Genomic DNA, 18,547 nt, shown 5'->3' with positions numbered 1-18,547 from the left:
CTTTTCTACTGTAGGAATAATATTGACAATGTATTAACTAAATTTTAGATGAAATGTGCTAAAATTAACTTTTTAGTTTCAGAATAATTAATATTAAATTCTCTTATGGCAATTATTGAAGAATCCTTTATTCTCTGAGGCACCTCAACATCACTGTCATAAAAGCACATAATTTATATACAGAAGAAATATTATTTGTTCTACTTGTTGTAGTCAAGAGGCATATATTTACATCATTCTAAAGCAGTTTAAAATCATTGAGATACAGGATTAAGAAAAGTACAAATAGGATGGGCGAGGTGGCTCATACCTTTAATCTCAGTACTTTGGGAGGCTGAGGCAGGCAGATCATTTGAGGTCAGGAGTTCGAGACCAGCCTGGCCAACATGGAAAAAACCCCCATCTCTACCAAAAATACAAAAATTAGCTGGGTTTGGTGGTGGACGCCTGTAATCCCAGGGAATTTGCGGCATGAGAATCGCTTGAACCCAGGAGGTGGAGGTTGCAGTGAGCTGAGATCACACCACTGCACTCCAGCCTGGGTGACAGAGTGAGTAAGACTCCATCTCAAAAAAAAGAAGAAAAGAAAACTACAAATACCACAGCTCCATTTTGAGCTCAAAAGGGTAAACAGACTATTTCTGTGGAGTCTAATTCTTATGTTAGTGACTAGTAAATAGGTTTCAGGGAATTGTAAGTAACTTGGAGTCTGTATTGATTCTTTGCTGAGTCATCCATTATAGTTCCAAATACCAAGGAGATATATATAAAAGTTGAAAATCACATTATAATAATTATAATGTTATAATAATATAATATGTACTGTAATTATAACAAAATAATAATTTTTAACAGATTTCTCCAAGGGATAATAAGGTATAAAAGCATAATCAGTGATGAAAGAGCCATTCCAGAGACCTGCTTCCTCTGTGTAAACTATTGGCCGGGGAGGCCCAGACTTGCAGGTCATTGAGGAGTCAGCTGGAATAATGTAAAGCTGGGATTTTCATCAAATCGATAGTTCCACACTTGGGGAGTCATGAAAAATTACCTTTTTATTTGTAATAAGAAAAAATTATAGTTAGGATTGTACTCATGGAATCCTAACTACATTCACTGTTCTTCAGTAAAAATTTCTTATCACAGTTTAGTTGTTAACAATAATCATTTTTGATACAAAGGTAAACAGAAATACCAAAGAAGCATTTTTTGCATTACCAGGGCCTGATGGTGACTGCTTTGTTATATGTAATATTTGTGTTAAAATTGAAAAGCTGAATACTTATTAGATTCTGCAATTGAGAATATTACCAAAAACATGAATTTTGGTCCCACTTTTAAGCTATTATTCTATTGTGATAATTTGTTAGTCTAAATAAAGGTCTACATCTAAATCCCAGCAAATGATGGCCTAAACCTGGGCCCCTGTGCAATGGGAGTGATGTGTAAATCAAACACACTTGTGAAACCCAAGTGTTCTCTGTATACTGAAGGGTACTAATGACTTTAATAAGAGTGAAACGTTGTGCTTAAAGCAAACTGATTGACCTTGACAACAGAAGTGTAAACAAGAGTCTAATGAATATTAATTTTTCTTCTTTCCTGCATTAGCTGTAGCTGTTGACTGATTAGCTCTGACACCTACATGGTCAAATTAACAAGCACATTTGTAAGACATTTTCCATTGTTTATAATGTCAACAAAATTTCTGAACCTTGGTAGGTACTATTAGTAAGTTATCACCATTTCTTAGAAATCTACCAGATTACATTGAAAACAATGGTATATTTTAGCTCCCGTAATGTATAAGATGAATATTTTGAAATGGATGCAAATAGTTCCAATAATTTATGATGGGATTTCAGAGGCTAAGCCAAAATGTAATAATTATTCCATTATTAGACTTACACATGAGCTGGATTAGTTATCAGCAGCATTGATGCAGGGCAGGTTTGCTGTATCCTGAGCTACCATATTGAACTAAGTGCCACTTCCCATTGTGCCCTTGCCATCTGTATAATGACATCAAAGGAGAGAAGGCAGGAGCAGATGGCATCAATGGCATTCAAGAGCAAAAGTCACACCCACAGCATGCTGCTGAGTAATGAAAGTGAGGTGATGTGCAGGCAGAGAGCAGACGGAAATTAAGAAAGGTCATGGTGGTGCTATGGACTGCTTAGCTCCTACCATCATTACAAGAGCAGCATGCCCCACTCATTCCTACCTTCCTTTTTATGAGAAATGCTTTTCTACCATTCCTAGCATGTGCTTCTAGCAGGAGTTGTCATGTTTTACAGGACCCCCACCTTTCTGGCCATAGTTGATTATCTGAGGAGGTCAGACCCTGACCCCATTTGGACTCCTTTTGTCCAGAATTTGAACTAGGTAAAAAGAAGTATTCTCTCTTCAATTAAGGAGGGACACAAGATGAAAATGTGTGATCTGTCAGTAGTCATGTCTCCAGCCATGAGTAGAGACCCATTCATTCTACAGTTAGAATAACAAATGACATCACCATGAGGTGAAAAGCAAAGACAGGAAATATTTGAGGCTGGGTTTCAAAGAGTAAAAAATATCTGAAATGGAATAGAGATGGAACTCAGTTGAAACTGTTTCTATTGATCCCTGTTCATGCCAGTAAAGACACATACTTTTACAGGCCATAGTGGAAATGTATAAAACTATGTATAATGTATACTTTATATGTATAAAAATGTATAAAAATATGTATAAATGTATAAAAACTATAGCATCCAACCTTGTCAGCAACAGTCAAGACTGGCCAGAGCAGCACCTAGATCATTTTCTTCCCCTTATCTAAAGCTGTAAAATAGGCTGGGCCTTTTTATAGTTAGCCACTTTTCTCCCAATAAGGAAGACAATTTAGCTTATGCCCAACAATGCCTTACTCTCTTCAAATTTTACCTCATTCAGAAAACTTATTTAGGACTCTTGAAGTGTTTAATTCTCTTAATACTCTAAATCTAGTAGAAGCAGACCACTACTATAAATAGATCCTTAGAGATCAAAACATTGGAATGGTTGGGTTCTCTGTTGTATGCATAATGTGGGTTATCTCTGCAGAGAATTAAAGTTGGGGAGAGAGGTAGTAAACAAGAAGGAATGTTCAGTGAATCTATATTGATTTCATTATTTTATAGTGATAATATTGTAATAATGATAACTGCCAAGTTTCTTGGTAAATAATGTATATATATTAATTCATTATATTCTGGCCACAACCCCATAAGGCCAATACTAAAATTATCATCATTTTATAGATGAGGAAACTGGGCCATAGCCAGATGAACTTACACAAGGTCATATGACTAATAATTGGCAGATCTCAGGGGCTAAAAAGATAATCTAGAGTCTGTGCCCTTAACTGCTATGTCCTACTATGTCTAACATGAAGGAAATTTATTCATGTATTAGTTTTGTTAAAATCAAAGTAATAAAGGCTTTATATTTTTATAAGTTTGGAAACATGTACACCAAAATATGAACAGTGGAAATCAATTTTTAAATATTAGGGTTAATTTTTATTTTATTTATTATTTTAAAAATTATTATTTATTCTTTCCAAATAGGTATGCTTTACTTCTGCAATAAGAAAAAATAACGTAAGTTTTCATAGTAACACAATTCAAACTACCTTATGAGACTTTCCACTCTGTCACAAGGGAACTATAAAGTATGCAGCAGCTTCCTTTCCAACTGGTAATTGGGTCATTCTGTTCTATGCTGATTGGCAGCAAGAGGAAGATTTTGTAGAGATGTTGCACATGTTCCTTTTAACCCCTCTGGCACAGTGTGCTGTTTGAGAAAATGTATGTTATACCAAATAAATATGAAGATAGATATAACAAGGTTGGTTTGCAACTGATACCTGATTAATACTATAAAGTGTGAGCCCTGAAAATTTTCTCATGGTACAGTGAATATAGGATCTGTAATTTCTGTAATCTGTCTGGGAAAAGTCATGCTTAACAACTAGACCAATATGGAGTAGCAGCATGAAACTGAAAAGAACATGAGATTGGGAATCAGCAGACTGAGATTTATGGAGAATGGGTAATTTATCCTGTTAGAAAAGGTTTTAATTCCAATGGACCTTAAATTTTGTGACCTTCTGCAAGCCATTTAATCCCGTTGGCTCTTAGTTTTCTTGTAAATATTTAGTAGATTTTAATTTTAAAATTATAATATTCCATGATTATATGCTAATATATTTGGTCATGTCTGTAGAACTCAACTGTTATACTTTTGATTAAAAGTGAAATTTCCTAATCATTCAAAAACTGAAATTTCCCATCTTTTGGACAGATGTATAACACTCCCTCAGGGAAACAGGATGCTATAGCTACTTAAATGTGTTTCTTTATCTAAATGAAAGTCGAGTATACACATCTAAAAAGGCAGGGCTGGCTAGTGAAAGTAACCCATGAGACATGTGAATTTCAGGCTTGTTATCAACAGCACAATGGATGTCAGCTTTCAGCTCACACAGAGTAAGCAGCATTTAATATTGATAGCTTCAAGTCAATGCTTTCTGACACAGATTCTAGCAGAAAAGAAAACAGACATGTATAAAAATTAGTTTCTGCCTGAACACAGTTCAGTAATGGGATGGCGTATTTCTAAAAAACTGTATTTATCCCTCTAAAAAGAAAACTGAAAGTAAAAGGGATCAGTTCTCAAAACACAGAAATTGCTAATGAACACAAGGGAACTTGAGGGTAATGGAAATGTTCTATTTCTTGATTATCGTGGTGGTTACATAAGTGTATACATTTGCCAAAACATTGAACTGTATAATTAAGGTGGCTATATTTGATTATATCAATAAAGTTGATTTTTAAAGAAAACCCTCATGGGTACATGTCAGCATACTCATATGGATTCCTTTTCATTTCTTTGTGCTAAAGATAATCAAAAATCCCAAAATGCTTAACTTAAAATATGCCTACCTTTCAACTCAGAAATTTCAGCTCAATAAATTATCATTATAAGGAAATACTAACTGATGAGAACTAAAATTTATTTTCAAGGATGTTCCCTGCAATGCTGCTTATAATAGCAAAAAAAAAAAAAAAGATACAATGTAAATTAACTATGGAGAATGGCAGCAGGGTGAATGATTAAGACCCCAGACACTGAAGCCAGGATCTTCAGTTCAAATCCTAACTGTTGCTTAGTAGCTGGAGACTTTAACAGTTTCTTAACATCTCTTGCCTTAGTTTCCACATTTCTAAAATGGGGTTAATAATGGTGCCTATTTAGCGGTATTATTATGAGGATTAAATAAGTTAATATTTGGAAAGTGCTTAAAACCATGCCTCACATATAATAAGTGTTGAATATGCATCATTAAAGTGAGCAGTGTTTTTCTTCTTAAAAAGCATGGTTCTAGCCTTACAATAGTTAAATTTAATGTAATTTCTTCTACTAGGTCTATGTTAATATAATAATCTTATACTAAGTGGATCTGAATTTTAAGAATAAAAATAATGTTATTTTTATTAAATAACTTTTTTAATGAATACTACCTTAAGATTTGTGAAGACCTGATCTGTGGAACTTTATTTAAGAGCATTCTAAATGCTGTCTTCTTCAGAATAGTATGTATGCTGTGCTATCTTTTTGTAAAACAGGAGGAATATAAAGGTACTTGTGATTTTTTTAAATGAAAGAGTAAACCAAAAATAAATATAAATGGTTATCTATCTATAAGGTGAGATGGAAGAGATGAAAGCTAAACTTTTCTGAATGCAATTAGTTTTATACCTTTGTCTTTGGACCCATGTAAATGTTTTATATAACAAAAAAGTTAACCTAACATTTAAAAAAATTTCTAAAAAATAAATCAAAATGAAACAAATCAATATAACTATGTAAGCTGTTGGCTTAACCACACAGATAGAAACTATTCTAATGACTTTAACTATATATATGCTTTATTTGTAACTATAAATCTATATATTTATAATATAAATATATTTACATATAATTAAAATAAACAATGATATATCACATGTATATTTAGTAACACATATTTAGTGGAATACTAAAGACAAAAACTATAAATAAATCAAACACTATTTAATAATTATATTGTTGGTAATAATATTGGTATATAATTTTGAAGTTTTATATTGCTAGCATAAAGCAAAGAAATAATACATTTATGTCATTAAAAACAAAGATTTTTCAGTGTATGAGAAAGGAACTACAACTGTAAAATCAACTAAGTTAAAAAAATTCTAAATTTATGTTGGAAATATTACTATGAACTCATGATGTAATTTTTTTAAAACATAAATATTTTCTACTTCTGTCTGTTGGAAAGGCCTAGAAACAAGGACCAATCCTGTGGCAATGAGCACCTTTAGTGCTCAGATTATGGTTTCTAAAAACCACTTCCCATTAAAAGGAAACAGGGTTCCTTGGAGAAATGGCTGATTGTAGACATGAGTAAGTATAAAATGAGGCTCTTGTCATTCCAGAAAGCAAGGAATCCCATGAAGATATCAGAGGAAAGTCAAAGGGAACATGATGCCAATTTGAAGGACTCCCTTAGGGCAAAGATGGACGAATTTGTGCATTTAAAATATATGTTATTTCAATGTATTGAAGCACATCAAAAATTTTTAAAAATCCATGAATTGCTAATAGACAATTTTTAAATATCCTGATTAAGCATTTCTTCTATACTTGTTTTATAAACTATTGCCTCAAGGTAATGGCCAACTTTAAAACAGTTGGATCAGACTAACAGCATGTGAATTCAATCATCAACATCACCAAAAAAAGATATAACCAGACATTAAATGCCTCCTGATATTACCTAGTAAGACTCAGCCCCACTCATGAACTATTCTTGAAGAAAATATCTAATCTAATCAAGCCTCTAAGTCTAATTATTGGTTTGTTGGAAACTCAGGGGCTAGGATAACATGTTACATAACAATTAATCAGTAAATCCAGAAAGTGGAAATTTATACATAACAAATGCCCTGGTTCTTCACAAAATAAATAGCAAGCAAAAAAATAAAAACAGTGAAGAATCTATAAATTAAATGAGACTTAAGAAGTATATCAACCTGTTTCATGTGTGATTCTTACTGCATCTTCATTTGAACAACAACAAACGAAAACTGCTATCAAATAAAAATTATAAGACAACTGGAGAAATTTGAACAATAACTAGATATGTGGTGAACTGGTGAATTATTGTTCCTTTTATTTTACATATCATAATGGCAATCTATCTGTTTTTTAAAAGTTCTCTTTTAAAGATAAATATTGATTTACATGTGAAATAATAGGATGCCTGAGATTTGCTTTAAAATAATCTAGGTTGAGTATCAAGGGTAAAATGTAGGTGTGGTTATAAATGAAACAAGTTATGTCATGTGATAATAATTATAGAAACTGAGGGATGGGTTCATGGAGTTTATTATACTAGTCTTCCTACTTTCTTACGTATATATTTGAAAAAATCCATAATTAAAAGGAACCACCTTTTTTGGATTTCTAATCTGGTTTTTAGATTCTTTGTTCTTTTTGGACTATTTCTGGCTTAGGGTGGATGTTTATAATTAAATTGTCGGCTGATGCTCCTTACAACTGAATCAAAACGAGGCCTGGCAATGGAGTGATACGTAGGAAGCCACAGGTATATTAAACCTAAAAATCTTCTAGCTTCCAAGTAACAATATATTACTATATAATTACGTGTGTCCTCACTTTTGTTTGACTTCAAATGAAGCTGCATTTCTTCAATTGCCTGCTACTGGATAATAGTGTGAGAGGAATGTCAAACATAATTAAAACATAGCAGAGCACAAGGAGAGACGTTGTCAGCAGCCAGTGAATACAGTGCTATTCTCATCCAGTAAAAAACTGTGCCACAGGCAGATGAACAGATGCTGCATTTACCTCAAAAGAGTTTATAGTAAAAGGAAGCAATTTCACAATACAGTATAACCCTGTTCATTTCATCTCCTGGTCCTTATTATCTGAACTATTCAGAGGGTGTCTTACCTGTTTTCCTTGCTTTGAGACTTTCCCTCTCTAATTCTTATTTTCCTAAAATTTGCCTGGCTCAGATCCTGCCCTTGGATACTCAGATCCCGTACAACCTGCTCAAGTCAATTCTGTTCCTTATCCTATCATTCAAAGCCTTCCACCATCTGTCTGTAACCTTTGTTTCGGGCCCTAACTCCAGCTACTTATTATTTCCTGATCACAACCAAACTCTTCTTGTAGAATTGCCACCAAGTTATACCCATTTACTCCCCAACTTTACACTTCACTTATTACCTCCCCCAAACCATAGTCACTCCAGTTACTCTGAAAGCTCCTTTAAGAAAGCAAACAAGAGAGACAAAAAAAAAAAAAACTCCCAATTTTTTGCTTATGTCAGTTCCTATCTCAGTGTCTGCCAGTAGTCTTTCAATGTCATATATAAATATGAATTCAACTTTCTCCTTCAAATTCCAAAGTCATCTGTCAGTGTTATTTTATTTTCCTTATATCCTTTTTCTCCTGCCAGTTCCTTCTTTCTAGTCAAGCTCCCATTTCACCCTGTATTTGGTGGGTTCGTATATTCTTCCTTTGTGATAACTACTTGAATAATGTGTATCTCCCCAGTTAAACTATAAATTCTACATGGCAAGGACTATGTTTGTCTTTTTCACATTGTAATCCCAGGACCTAGAGCAAAGAGACAAAACAAGTATTTTCAGTGACTGAGTAAATTCAGCAACATAAACATCATTTTCATCCAATATTAATTCTGTTTTCTCCTTATGTTAGGAATCATCTCACTCTATATCAGGAATCATCTTTTTCTTTCCTTTTCTCATTCAGAAACATTTTTAAAATAGAAAGTTCCTTTATAAAATTTTTTTCAAACAGAGTTTGTATGAACTCTAGCAATCCTAAAACACCCAAAAAGCATATTTTCTTTTCCTTATATATCTATATTAAGGCTCCACAATAGAAAAATTGTAAAATAAATACAGGTGACCCTCTAACAATCTAAGAGTTAGGGGCACCAACCCCTACACAGTCAAAAATTGTAATATAACTTTTGACTCCCCAAAGCTTAATTACTAATAGCCTACTTTTGACAAAAAGCCTTACTAGAAACATATGATCAATTAACACACATTTGGTATGTTACGCATTATGTAGTGTATTCTTTTTTTTCTTTTCTTTTTTTTTTTTGAGACAGAGTCTCGCTCTGTTGCCCAGGCTGGAGTGGGAGTGCAGTGGTGAGATCTCAGCTCACTGCAAGCTCTGCCTCCCGGGTTCATGCCATTCTCCTGCCTCAGCCTCCTGAGTAGCTGGGACTACAGGCGCCCACCACCACAGCCGGCTAATTTTTTTTGCATTTTTAGTAGAGACAGGGTTTCACTGTGTTAGTCAGGATGGTCTCGATCTCCTGACCTCGTGATCCGCCCACCTCAACATCCCAAAATGCTGGGATTACATGCGTGAGCCACCGCGCCCAGCCTATGTACTGTATTCTTATAAGAAAGTAAGCTAGAGAAAAGAAAATGCTGTTAAGAAAGTCATATAGCCAGGCATGGTGGCATACACCTGTAGTCCCAACTACTCAGGAGGCAAAAGCAGAAGGATGGATTGAGCCCAGGAGTTCTTGAATTTAAATACAGCTTGGGGAACATAATGAAACCTCATCTCTTAAAAAAAGAAAATCAGAAGGAAGAGAAAATATATTTACTATTCATTAAGTAGAAGTGGATCACCATAAAGGTCTTCATTCTTGTCATTTTCATGTTGAGTAGGCTGAGGAGGAGAAGAAAGATGAACAATTGGTCTTTCTGTCTCGGGGTGGTAGAGGCAGAAGAAAATCCATATATGGACCCTAGCAGTTCATGTCCATGGTGTTCAAGGGTCAACTTTTTATGTTTGGGGTAAAGTTAAACCTAACCAATGACAGTGATATGTGTATAGACTTATTATGGTCCCAGCATGGTGGTATAGACACAAGCTGCTTTCACTCCCCTATACAGAAAACTAAAAACAAATGCACAATGCTGAAATTATTACCAGCAATACCCAAGAATTCAAATGTGAAGATGAGACAGTTCCCAGAGAACTGAAAAAGAGAAGTGAAAAAACTCCAAGCAGACAGGAAGAGAGTCAGGCTTCCACATTTGAGACCTCCTGCCCACATTCTCCCTGGCACCAAGCATGAAGAAAACTTTCCTTCAACTTAGCTTCTATGCTGGAAAAAGTGAGATCAAGGTGAACAGCCAGTAGACATCTTGGAATTGAGACATATGTTTGCTGAACTGAAAAATTCAATGGCAGAATGAATCAAACAAAAGAAAGTAACAGTGAGCTCAAAGACAAGCTATTCAGAAATACAGAGGACAAAAAAGAATAAAAAGCAACAAAGAATGCCTACAAGATATAAAAAATTACCTAAAATGACCAACCACCAAACAAAGAAAAAATAAGCAAAAAAAACTTCTACATGTTAACTTCACCCCGCTCCCCAAATTTTGACTTTTGTCACAATTTATATATTTTTATATTACTTTTATAATAGCTATAGGTTCCTGTAGATATTATTGTTTTTGATAAATTTATCTTTTGGGCTTCACACTAGAGTCATGAGTGGACTGCCACACCACAATTACAAAATTAGAGTTCTGGGTTTCTCTGTTGTACTTCATTATATCAGTGGGTTTTATACTTCCAATTTTTTTTTTTTGCACGTTAGTATTTTATAGGTATCTTTCTAATGACATCAATGCTGAATTATACCAAACATTTAAAGAACTATTCCAAATCTGCTCAAACTCTTCAAAAAATCTAAGAGGAGATCATATTTCTAAATACATTCTGCAATGCTAGCATTATCTTTGATAACAAAACCAAACAAAGACACAACAACAACAGAAAAACTACAGGCCAATAGCACTAATGCACATAAATGCAAGCAAGCCAAATTCAGCAACACATTAAAAAGATCATTCACCATGACTGAGTGGGATTCATCCCAAGAATGCAGGGATGGTTCAACATATTGTATCAAATCAACAAACATGATACATCACATTAACAGAAGTGAAAACAAGAACTATATGATTATTTTAATAGATGCTTTAAAATCAATAAAATTGTATGTCTCTTTATAATAAAAACCCTCACTAAAATGGGTATAAAAGAAATATACCTCTAAAAATTAAAGGTCATGTTTGACAAACTGACAGCTAAGATCATACAAAATGAGGAAAAATTGTATACTTTTCTCCTAAGATCTGGAATGAGACAAAAGAAGGCCATGTTTATCACTTGTATTCAATGTAGTACTGGAAGTCCCAGCAAGAGCAATTAGGCCAAGGAAAGAAACAAAGGACATCCAGGTTAGAAAAAAAAGTTAAATTAGCCTTGTTTTCAGATGCCATTATCTTATACTTAGAAAAACCTAAAGACCACCAAAAAACTGTAAGAACTGATTAAAAAATTCAGTAAAGTTGCAGGATACAAAATCAACATACAAAAATCAGTAGCATTTATCTACACCAACAGTGAACAATCTGAAAAAGGAATCAGGAAAGCAGTTCCATTTGCAATGGCTTCAAAAAATATAAAATACCTAAAAATATATTTAACCAAAGAAGTGAAAGTTCTATAGAGAAAAGCTATGAAATGATAAAAGAAATTAAAGAGGATACAAAAAATTGGACAGATAGTCAATGTTCATGGATTGGAAGAAGTAATATTGTTAAAATGGCAATACTTTCCAAAGCAATTTACAGATTCAAAGCAATCCCTATCAAAATACGAATGACATTCTTCACAGAAATAGAAAAAACAATTCCAAAATGTATATAGAACCACAAAAGATCCTAAATAGTCAAAGCAATTCGGAGGAAAAAGAACAAAGCTGACAGCATACTATTTGATATAGTTTGGAAATCACTACAATGCTGCCATGTGAAGAAGGACATGTTTTCTTCCCTTTCTGCCATGACTGTAAATTTCCTATGGTCTCCCCAGTTCTGCAGAACTGTGAACAACTAAACCTCTTTCCGTATAAATTACCCAGTCTCAGGTATGTCTTTATTAGCAGCATGAGAATGGGCTAAATAGTAATCAACCTAAGTGTTCATCAACAAATGAATAAAGAAAATGTGGTATATATACACAATGAAATATTATTTAGCCATAAAAAAGAATGAAATCCTGTCACGTGCAGCAACATGGATGAAACTGGAATTATGTTAAGTGAAATAAGCCAAGCAGAGAAAGACAAATATCACTTGTTCTCACTCATATCTAGGAGCTAAAAAAGTGGATTTCATGAAGATAGAGGTATATTCAAAGAAAATCAGGCAGAAATTCTGGAACTGAAGAATTCATTGAAGGAAATACATTCAAAACCTTCAACAGTAGACTAGACCAAGCAGAATAAATCATTTCAGAACTTGAAGAAAGGTATTTTGAAATAATCCAGTCAGACAAAAATAATTTTAGAAGAATAAAAAAGAATGAACAAAGGCTTTAAGGCATTTAGAACAATATAAAGTGACTGAATTTATGAATTATTAGTGTTCTAGAAGGCAAAGAGAGATCAAAATGTTTAGAAAACCTATTTAATGAAATAGTAGATGAATATTTCCCAAGCCTAGCAAGAGATTTAGACATCCAGATAAGTAGGCTCAGCGATTCCCATGCAGAAACAATGAAATAAGGACTTCACCACAGCACATCAGAGTAAGACAGTCTAAAGGCAAAGTGGAAATAGTGAATTTTAGAAACAGCAAGAGAAAAGTGTCTAGTCACCTGTAAAGGAAATCTCATCAGACTAACAGTGAATTTCTCAGCATAACCTCACAGGCCAGAAGAGAATGGGATGATATATTCAACGTGCTAAAGAAGAAAAAAATAACTGGCAGTTAATAATTTTATATGCAGCAAGATTAGCATTTATAAATGCAGGAGAAATAAAGAGTTTTCCAGGCAAGCAAATCATGTGGGAATTTTCATGACTAGACTAGACCTACAAGAACTACTGGGAGTCCTAATCTTGGAAATGAATAGACTTGCCATGATAAAAAAAACCAGAAAATATAAAACTCATTAGTAAAGCAATCACACAAAGGAGGAAGAGAAAGGAATCCAATGATACCACTACAGAATTCTAACCACAATGACAAAAACTAAGAGAAAAAGAAAGAAAGAATTTATAAAACAACTAGAAAATAACAGCAATGACAAGAACAAAAATTCACATATCAATAATAACTTTGAATGTAAATGAATTAAACACTCCACTTATAAGAAATAGATTGGCTGAATGGATTTTTTTAAAAGATCCAACTATATACTGCTTACAAGAAACTCACTTTGCATGTAAAGACACATAAAGACTGAAATTAAAGAGTTGGAAAAAGATATTGCATGTAAACACAAACCAAAAGCAAGTAGGAATAGCTATGCTTATATCAGATAAAACAGACTTTAAGTCACAAATGATAAATAAATAAATAAATAAATAAATAAAATTTTTAAAAAGACAAAGATATTATTTAATGGTACAGTTATCAATTCAGTAAGAGCATATAACAATTCTAAATTTCTATGCAGTCAACACTGGAGCATCCAGGTTCATAAAACAAATATTACTAGACCTAAAGAGAAGGACACACCACAACACAATAATTGTGGGGGACTTCAACACCCAATTCATAGCACTAGATAGATCACCTAGAAAAAAACAACAGCAAAGAAACATTGGACTTAAACTGGACTTTAGACCAACTGGAACTTACAGACATTTACAGAACATTCTAACCAACAACTGCAGAATGTACATTCCTTTTATCAGCCGATGGAACATTCTCCAAGACAGATCATATGTTAGGTCACAAAACAAGTCCCATCGAATTTTTAGAAATGAAAATCATATCAAGTATCTTCTCAGACCACAGTGGAATAAAACTAAAAAATAATACCAAAAGAACCTTCAGAAATTATAGATACATGGAACTCAAACAACATGCTCCTGAATGACCCTTCAGTCAATGAAGAAACTAAGAAATAAGAAAAAATTTTGAAGCAAATCAAAATGGAGACACAACATACCAAAACCTGTGGGATACAGTAAATAGTGCTAAGAGGTAGATTTATAGCATGAAATGCCTACCCCCAACAAGTAGAAAGTTTACTAATTAACAATCTAATGATGCAGCTCAAGGAACCAGAAAAGCAAGAATAATTCAAACCCCAAATTAGCAGAAGAAAAGAAGTAACAAAGATTAGAGCAGAACTAATAAAATAGAGACTAAGAAAACAAAACAAAGAATCCACAAGACAGTAAGTTTGTTCTTAAAAAAGATAAATAAAATTAATAAACTGCTAGCTAGACTAATGAAGAAAAGACAAAAATAAACTCAAAAATGAAAAAGGAGACATTACAACTGATACCATAGAAATACAAAAAAAGATAATTGGAGACTTATGAATAACTATATGCTCACGAACCAAAAAATCTAGAGGAAATGGATAAATTCCTGGAAACATACAACCTCCCACAATTGAACCAGGAAGAAATGGAAAACCTGAACAGACTAATAATGATTTCATCAGTAATTTTAAAATCTCCCAACAAAGAGAAATCCAGGAACAGATAGATTCAAATTCATGCCAAATTCTACCAAATGTACAAAGAACTAATATCAGTCCTCCTGAAAGTATTCCAAGAATTGAGGAGGAGGGAATTCCCTCTAATTCATTCTATAAGCCCAGTATCATCCTGATACCAAAACCAGATAAGGACAAAACAAAAAGATAACATCCTTGATGAATACAGAAACAAAAATCTTCAACAAATTACCAAAGTGAATCCAACATTACATCAAAAAGATAACGTACCATTATCAAGTGGGGCTTATACCAGTAATTCAAGGATAGGTGAACATACATGAACTAATAAGTGTGATAAATCACATTAACAGAATTGAGGACAAAAACCATATGATCATCCTAACAATACAAAAAAAAATTTGATAAAATTCAACATCCTTTTCGACAACTGGGAAAAAAAAATCCAGCAATGTTTTATGATAAAACCCTCAACTAGACATAGAAGAAACATACTTCAAAATAATAAAGATAATTTATGGGCTGGGTGTGGTGGCTCACTCCTATAATCCCAGCACTTTGGGAGGCCAAGACGGGCAGATCAGCAGGTCAAGATATCAAGACCAGCCTGGCCAAGACAGTGAAACCCTGTCTGTACTAAAAATACAAAAAAAATAGCTGGGTGTGGCAGCACGCACCTGTAGTCCCAGCTGCTCCAGAGGCTGAGGCAGGAGAATCACTTGAACCCTGGAGGTGAAGGTTGCAGTGAGTCGAGATTGCACCACTGCACTCCAGCCTGGGCGACAGAGTGAGACTCCATCTCAAAAATAATAATAATAAGAAGAAGAAGGTAATTTACAAAAAAACCCAAAGGTAACATCATACTGAATGGGGAAAACTGAAAGCATTTCTTCTTTTTTTTTTTTTTTTTGAGATGGAGTCTCGCTTTGTCGCCCAGGCTGGAGTGCAGTGGCGCAATCTCGGCTCACTGCAAGCTCTGCCTCCCGGGTTCACGCCATTCTTCTGCCTCAGCCTCTCTGAGTAGCTGGGACTACAGGCGCCCGCCACCACGCCCGGCTAATTTTTTTGTATTTTTAGTAGAGACGGGGTTTCATCGTGGTCTCGATCTCCTGACCTCGTGACCCGCCCGCCTCGGCCTCCCAAAGTGCTGGGATTACAAGCATGAGCCACTGCGCCCGGCTGGAAAGCATTTCTTCTAAGAACTGGAATACGACAAAGATTCCCACTTTCACCATTTGTATTAACATAATACTGGAAATCGTAGCTAGAGCAATCAGGCAAAAGAAAAAGTAAAATACATTAAATTTAGAAAACAAGAAGTCAAATTATCCCTGTTTGCTGATGATATGATCTTGTTTACAAAAAACTAAAGACTACATTGAAAAATTCTTAGATTTGATAAATGAATAAATAAAGTTGCAGGATACAATGTGCACAAACCGTAGCATTTCTAAACATCAATAATGATCTAGCTGAGAAAGAAATCAGGAAGGCAATCCCATTTACAAGAGCTACAAAAATACAAAGTACCTAGGAATAAATGTAACCAAGGCAGAAAAAAACCTCTACAAGGAAAATTACAAAACATTTTGAATATAACACAAATGGAAAAATGCTGCATGCTCATGGATAGAAAGAATTAATATTGTTAAAATGATCATACTGCTCAAAACAATGTACAGACTTAATGTAATCCCTAACAAAATACCAACTTCATATTTCACAGAATTAAAAAAAAAATCCTAAAATTCATATGGAACCAAAATTAGCTCAAATAGCCAAAGCAATCCTGAGCAAAAAGAACAAAACTGGAGGTATCACATTACCTCACTTCAGAATACATTACAAAGCTATAGTAACCAAACAACATAGCACTGGTAAAACAAACAAAACAGACACATAGATCAATGGAACAGAATAGAGAACCCAGAAACAAAGCCATATATTTACAGCCAACTAATCTTCAACAAAGCCAACAAGAATATACATTGGGAAAAGTCAGTAAACGGTGCCAGGAAAATTGGATATTCACATGCAGAAGAAAGAAACTGGATCCATACCTCTCACCATATACAAATATCAACTCAAGATGGATTAAAGACTTAAATGAAGACCTGAAACTAAACAAATACTAGAAGAAAACCTAGAAAAAACTCTTCTGTACATTTGTTGACATGAAGAATTTATGACTAAGACCTCAAAAGCACAGGCAACAGAAATAAAAATAGACGAATGGGACTTAAACTAAAAACCTCTGCACAGCAAAAGAACCAATGGAGTAAGGAGACAACATGTTGAGTGGGAGAAAATATTTGCAAACTATGCATCCAACGGGGACAAATATCCAGAATATACAAGGAACTTAAAAAACTCAACAACAAGAGCAAAACCCCTACAAAGATTCCCATTAAAAAGTGAGCAAAGGGCAAGATAGACATTTTTCAAAAGAAGATATACAAATAACCAACAAGTATTTGAAAAATGCTCATCATCCCTCATCATCAGAGAAATGCAAATTAAAACCACAATGAGCTATCATCTTACTCCAATCAGAATGGCTATTATTAAAAAGACAAAAATAACAGGTGTTGGTGAGGATGTGTAGAAAAGGAAACTCTTACACAGTATTGGTAAGAATGTAAAATAGTATAGAGACTATGGAAAACAGTATGGGGATTTCTTTAAAAATGAAAACCGGAGCTCCCATTTGATCCAGCAATCCCACTACTGGTCACCTACCCAAAGGAAAATAAATTAATATATCAAAAGAATATCTGCACTCATATGTTTATTGCAACACTACTCATAATAGCAAAGATATGGCATCAACTTATGTGTTCATCAATGGATGAATAGATTTAAAAAATGTGGTATATATATATACACACATACATACACACAATGGAATACTATTCAGCCATTAAAGTAATGAAATCATGTCTTTTGCAGCCACATGGATGGAACTGTTGGTTGTTATACTAAGTGAAATAAGCCAGACACAAAAAGACAACTATTGCATGTTGTCATCCATAAGTGTTTGCTCAAAAATGTATTCACATGGATGTAGAAAGTGGAATGATAGATAATGGAGACTTAGAAGGGTGAGGAGGTTGGAAGAGGGGAGGATGATGAGAAATTGCTTAATGGGTACAGAATACATTATTCAGGTGATTAATACCCTAAAAGCCCTGACTTGACCACTGCTCAATCTGTGCATGTAAAAAAATTGCACACGTATCCTATAAATTTGTATAAATAGGAAATAAAAGCCACAATCATTCATTTACATATTGTTTACAGCTGCTTTTGCACTACAATGACAGAATTTATTTTTTTTTTGAGACGGAGTCTCGCTCTGTCTCCCAGGCTGGAGTGCAGTGGCGCGATCTCAGTTCATTGCAAGCTCTGCCTCCCAGGTTCACGCCATTCTCCTACCTCAGCCTCCAGAGTAGCTGGGACTATAGGCACCTGCCAACACGCCTGGCTAATTTTTTGGGTTTTTCAGTAGAGATGGGGTTTCACAGTGTTAGCCAGGATGGTCTCAATCTCCTGAACCTCCTGATCTGCCCACCTTGGCCTCCCAAAGTGCTGGGATTACAGGCGTGAGCCACCGTGCCTGGCCAAATGTTCATTTTTCTTAAGGTAATGCAAGCTGCTGTAATGAAAAAAACTCCAGATCTCATTGGTTTAAACAAACAAACATGTATTTCCAATGAATGTGTATTTCTGGCTTCTGTAAAGTCTAATACATGGGAAGGAGAAGGGGGCACTCTGCTCCACACACTAATTCAGGGATCAGGATGATAGAGGCCTTGCCATCTTCTATACATACCTTCCAAAAAGGTCCTAAGCTTTGACATCCAGCTAGCAGATTAAAGATAAGATAGCAAGAAGGATG

This window comes from Nomascus leucogenys, chromosome 4, assembly GCF_006542625.1.
Source record: "Nomascus leucogenys isolate Asia chromosome 4, Asia_NLE_v1, whole genome shotgun sequence".
NCBI lineage: Eukaryota > Metazoa > Chordata > Mammalia > Primates > Hylobatidae > Nomascus > Nomascus leucogenys.
This window is presented reverse-complemented; position numbering follows the sequence as displayed.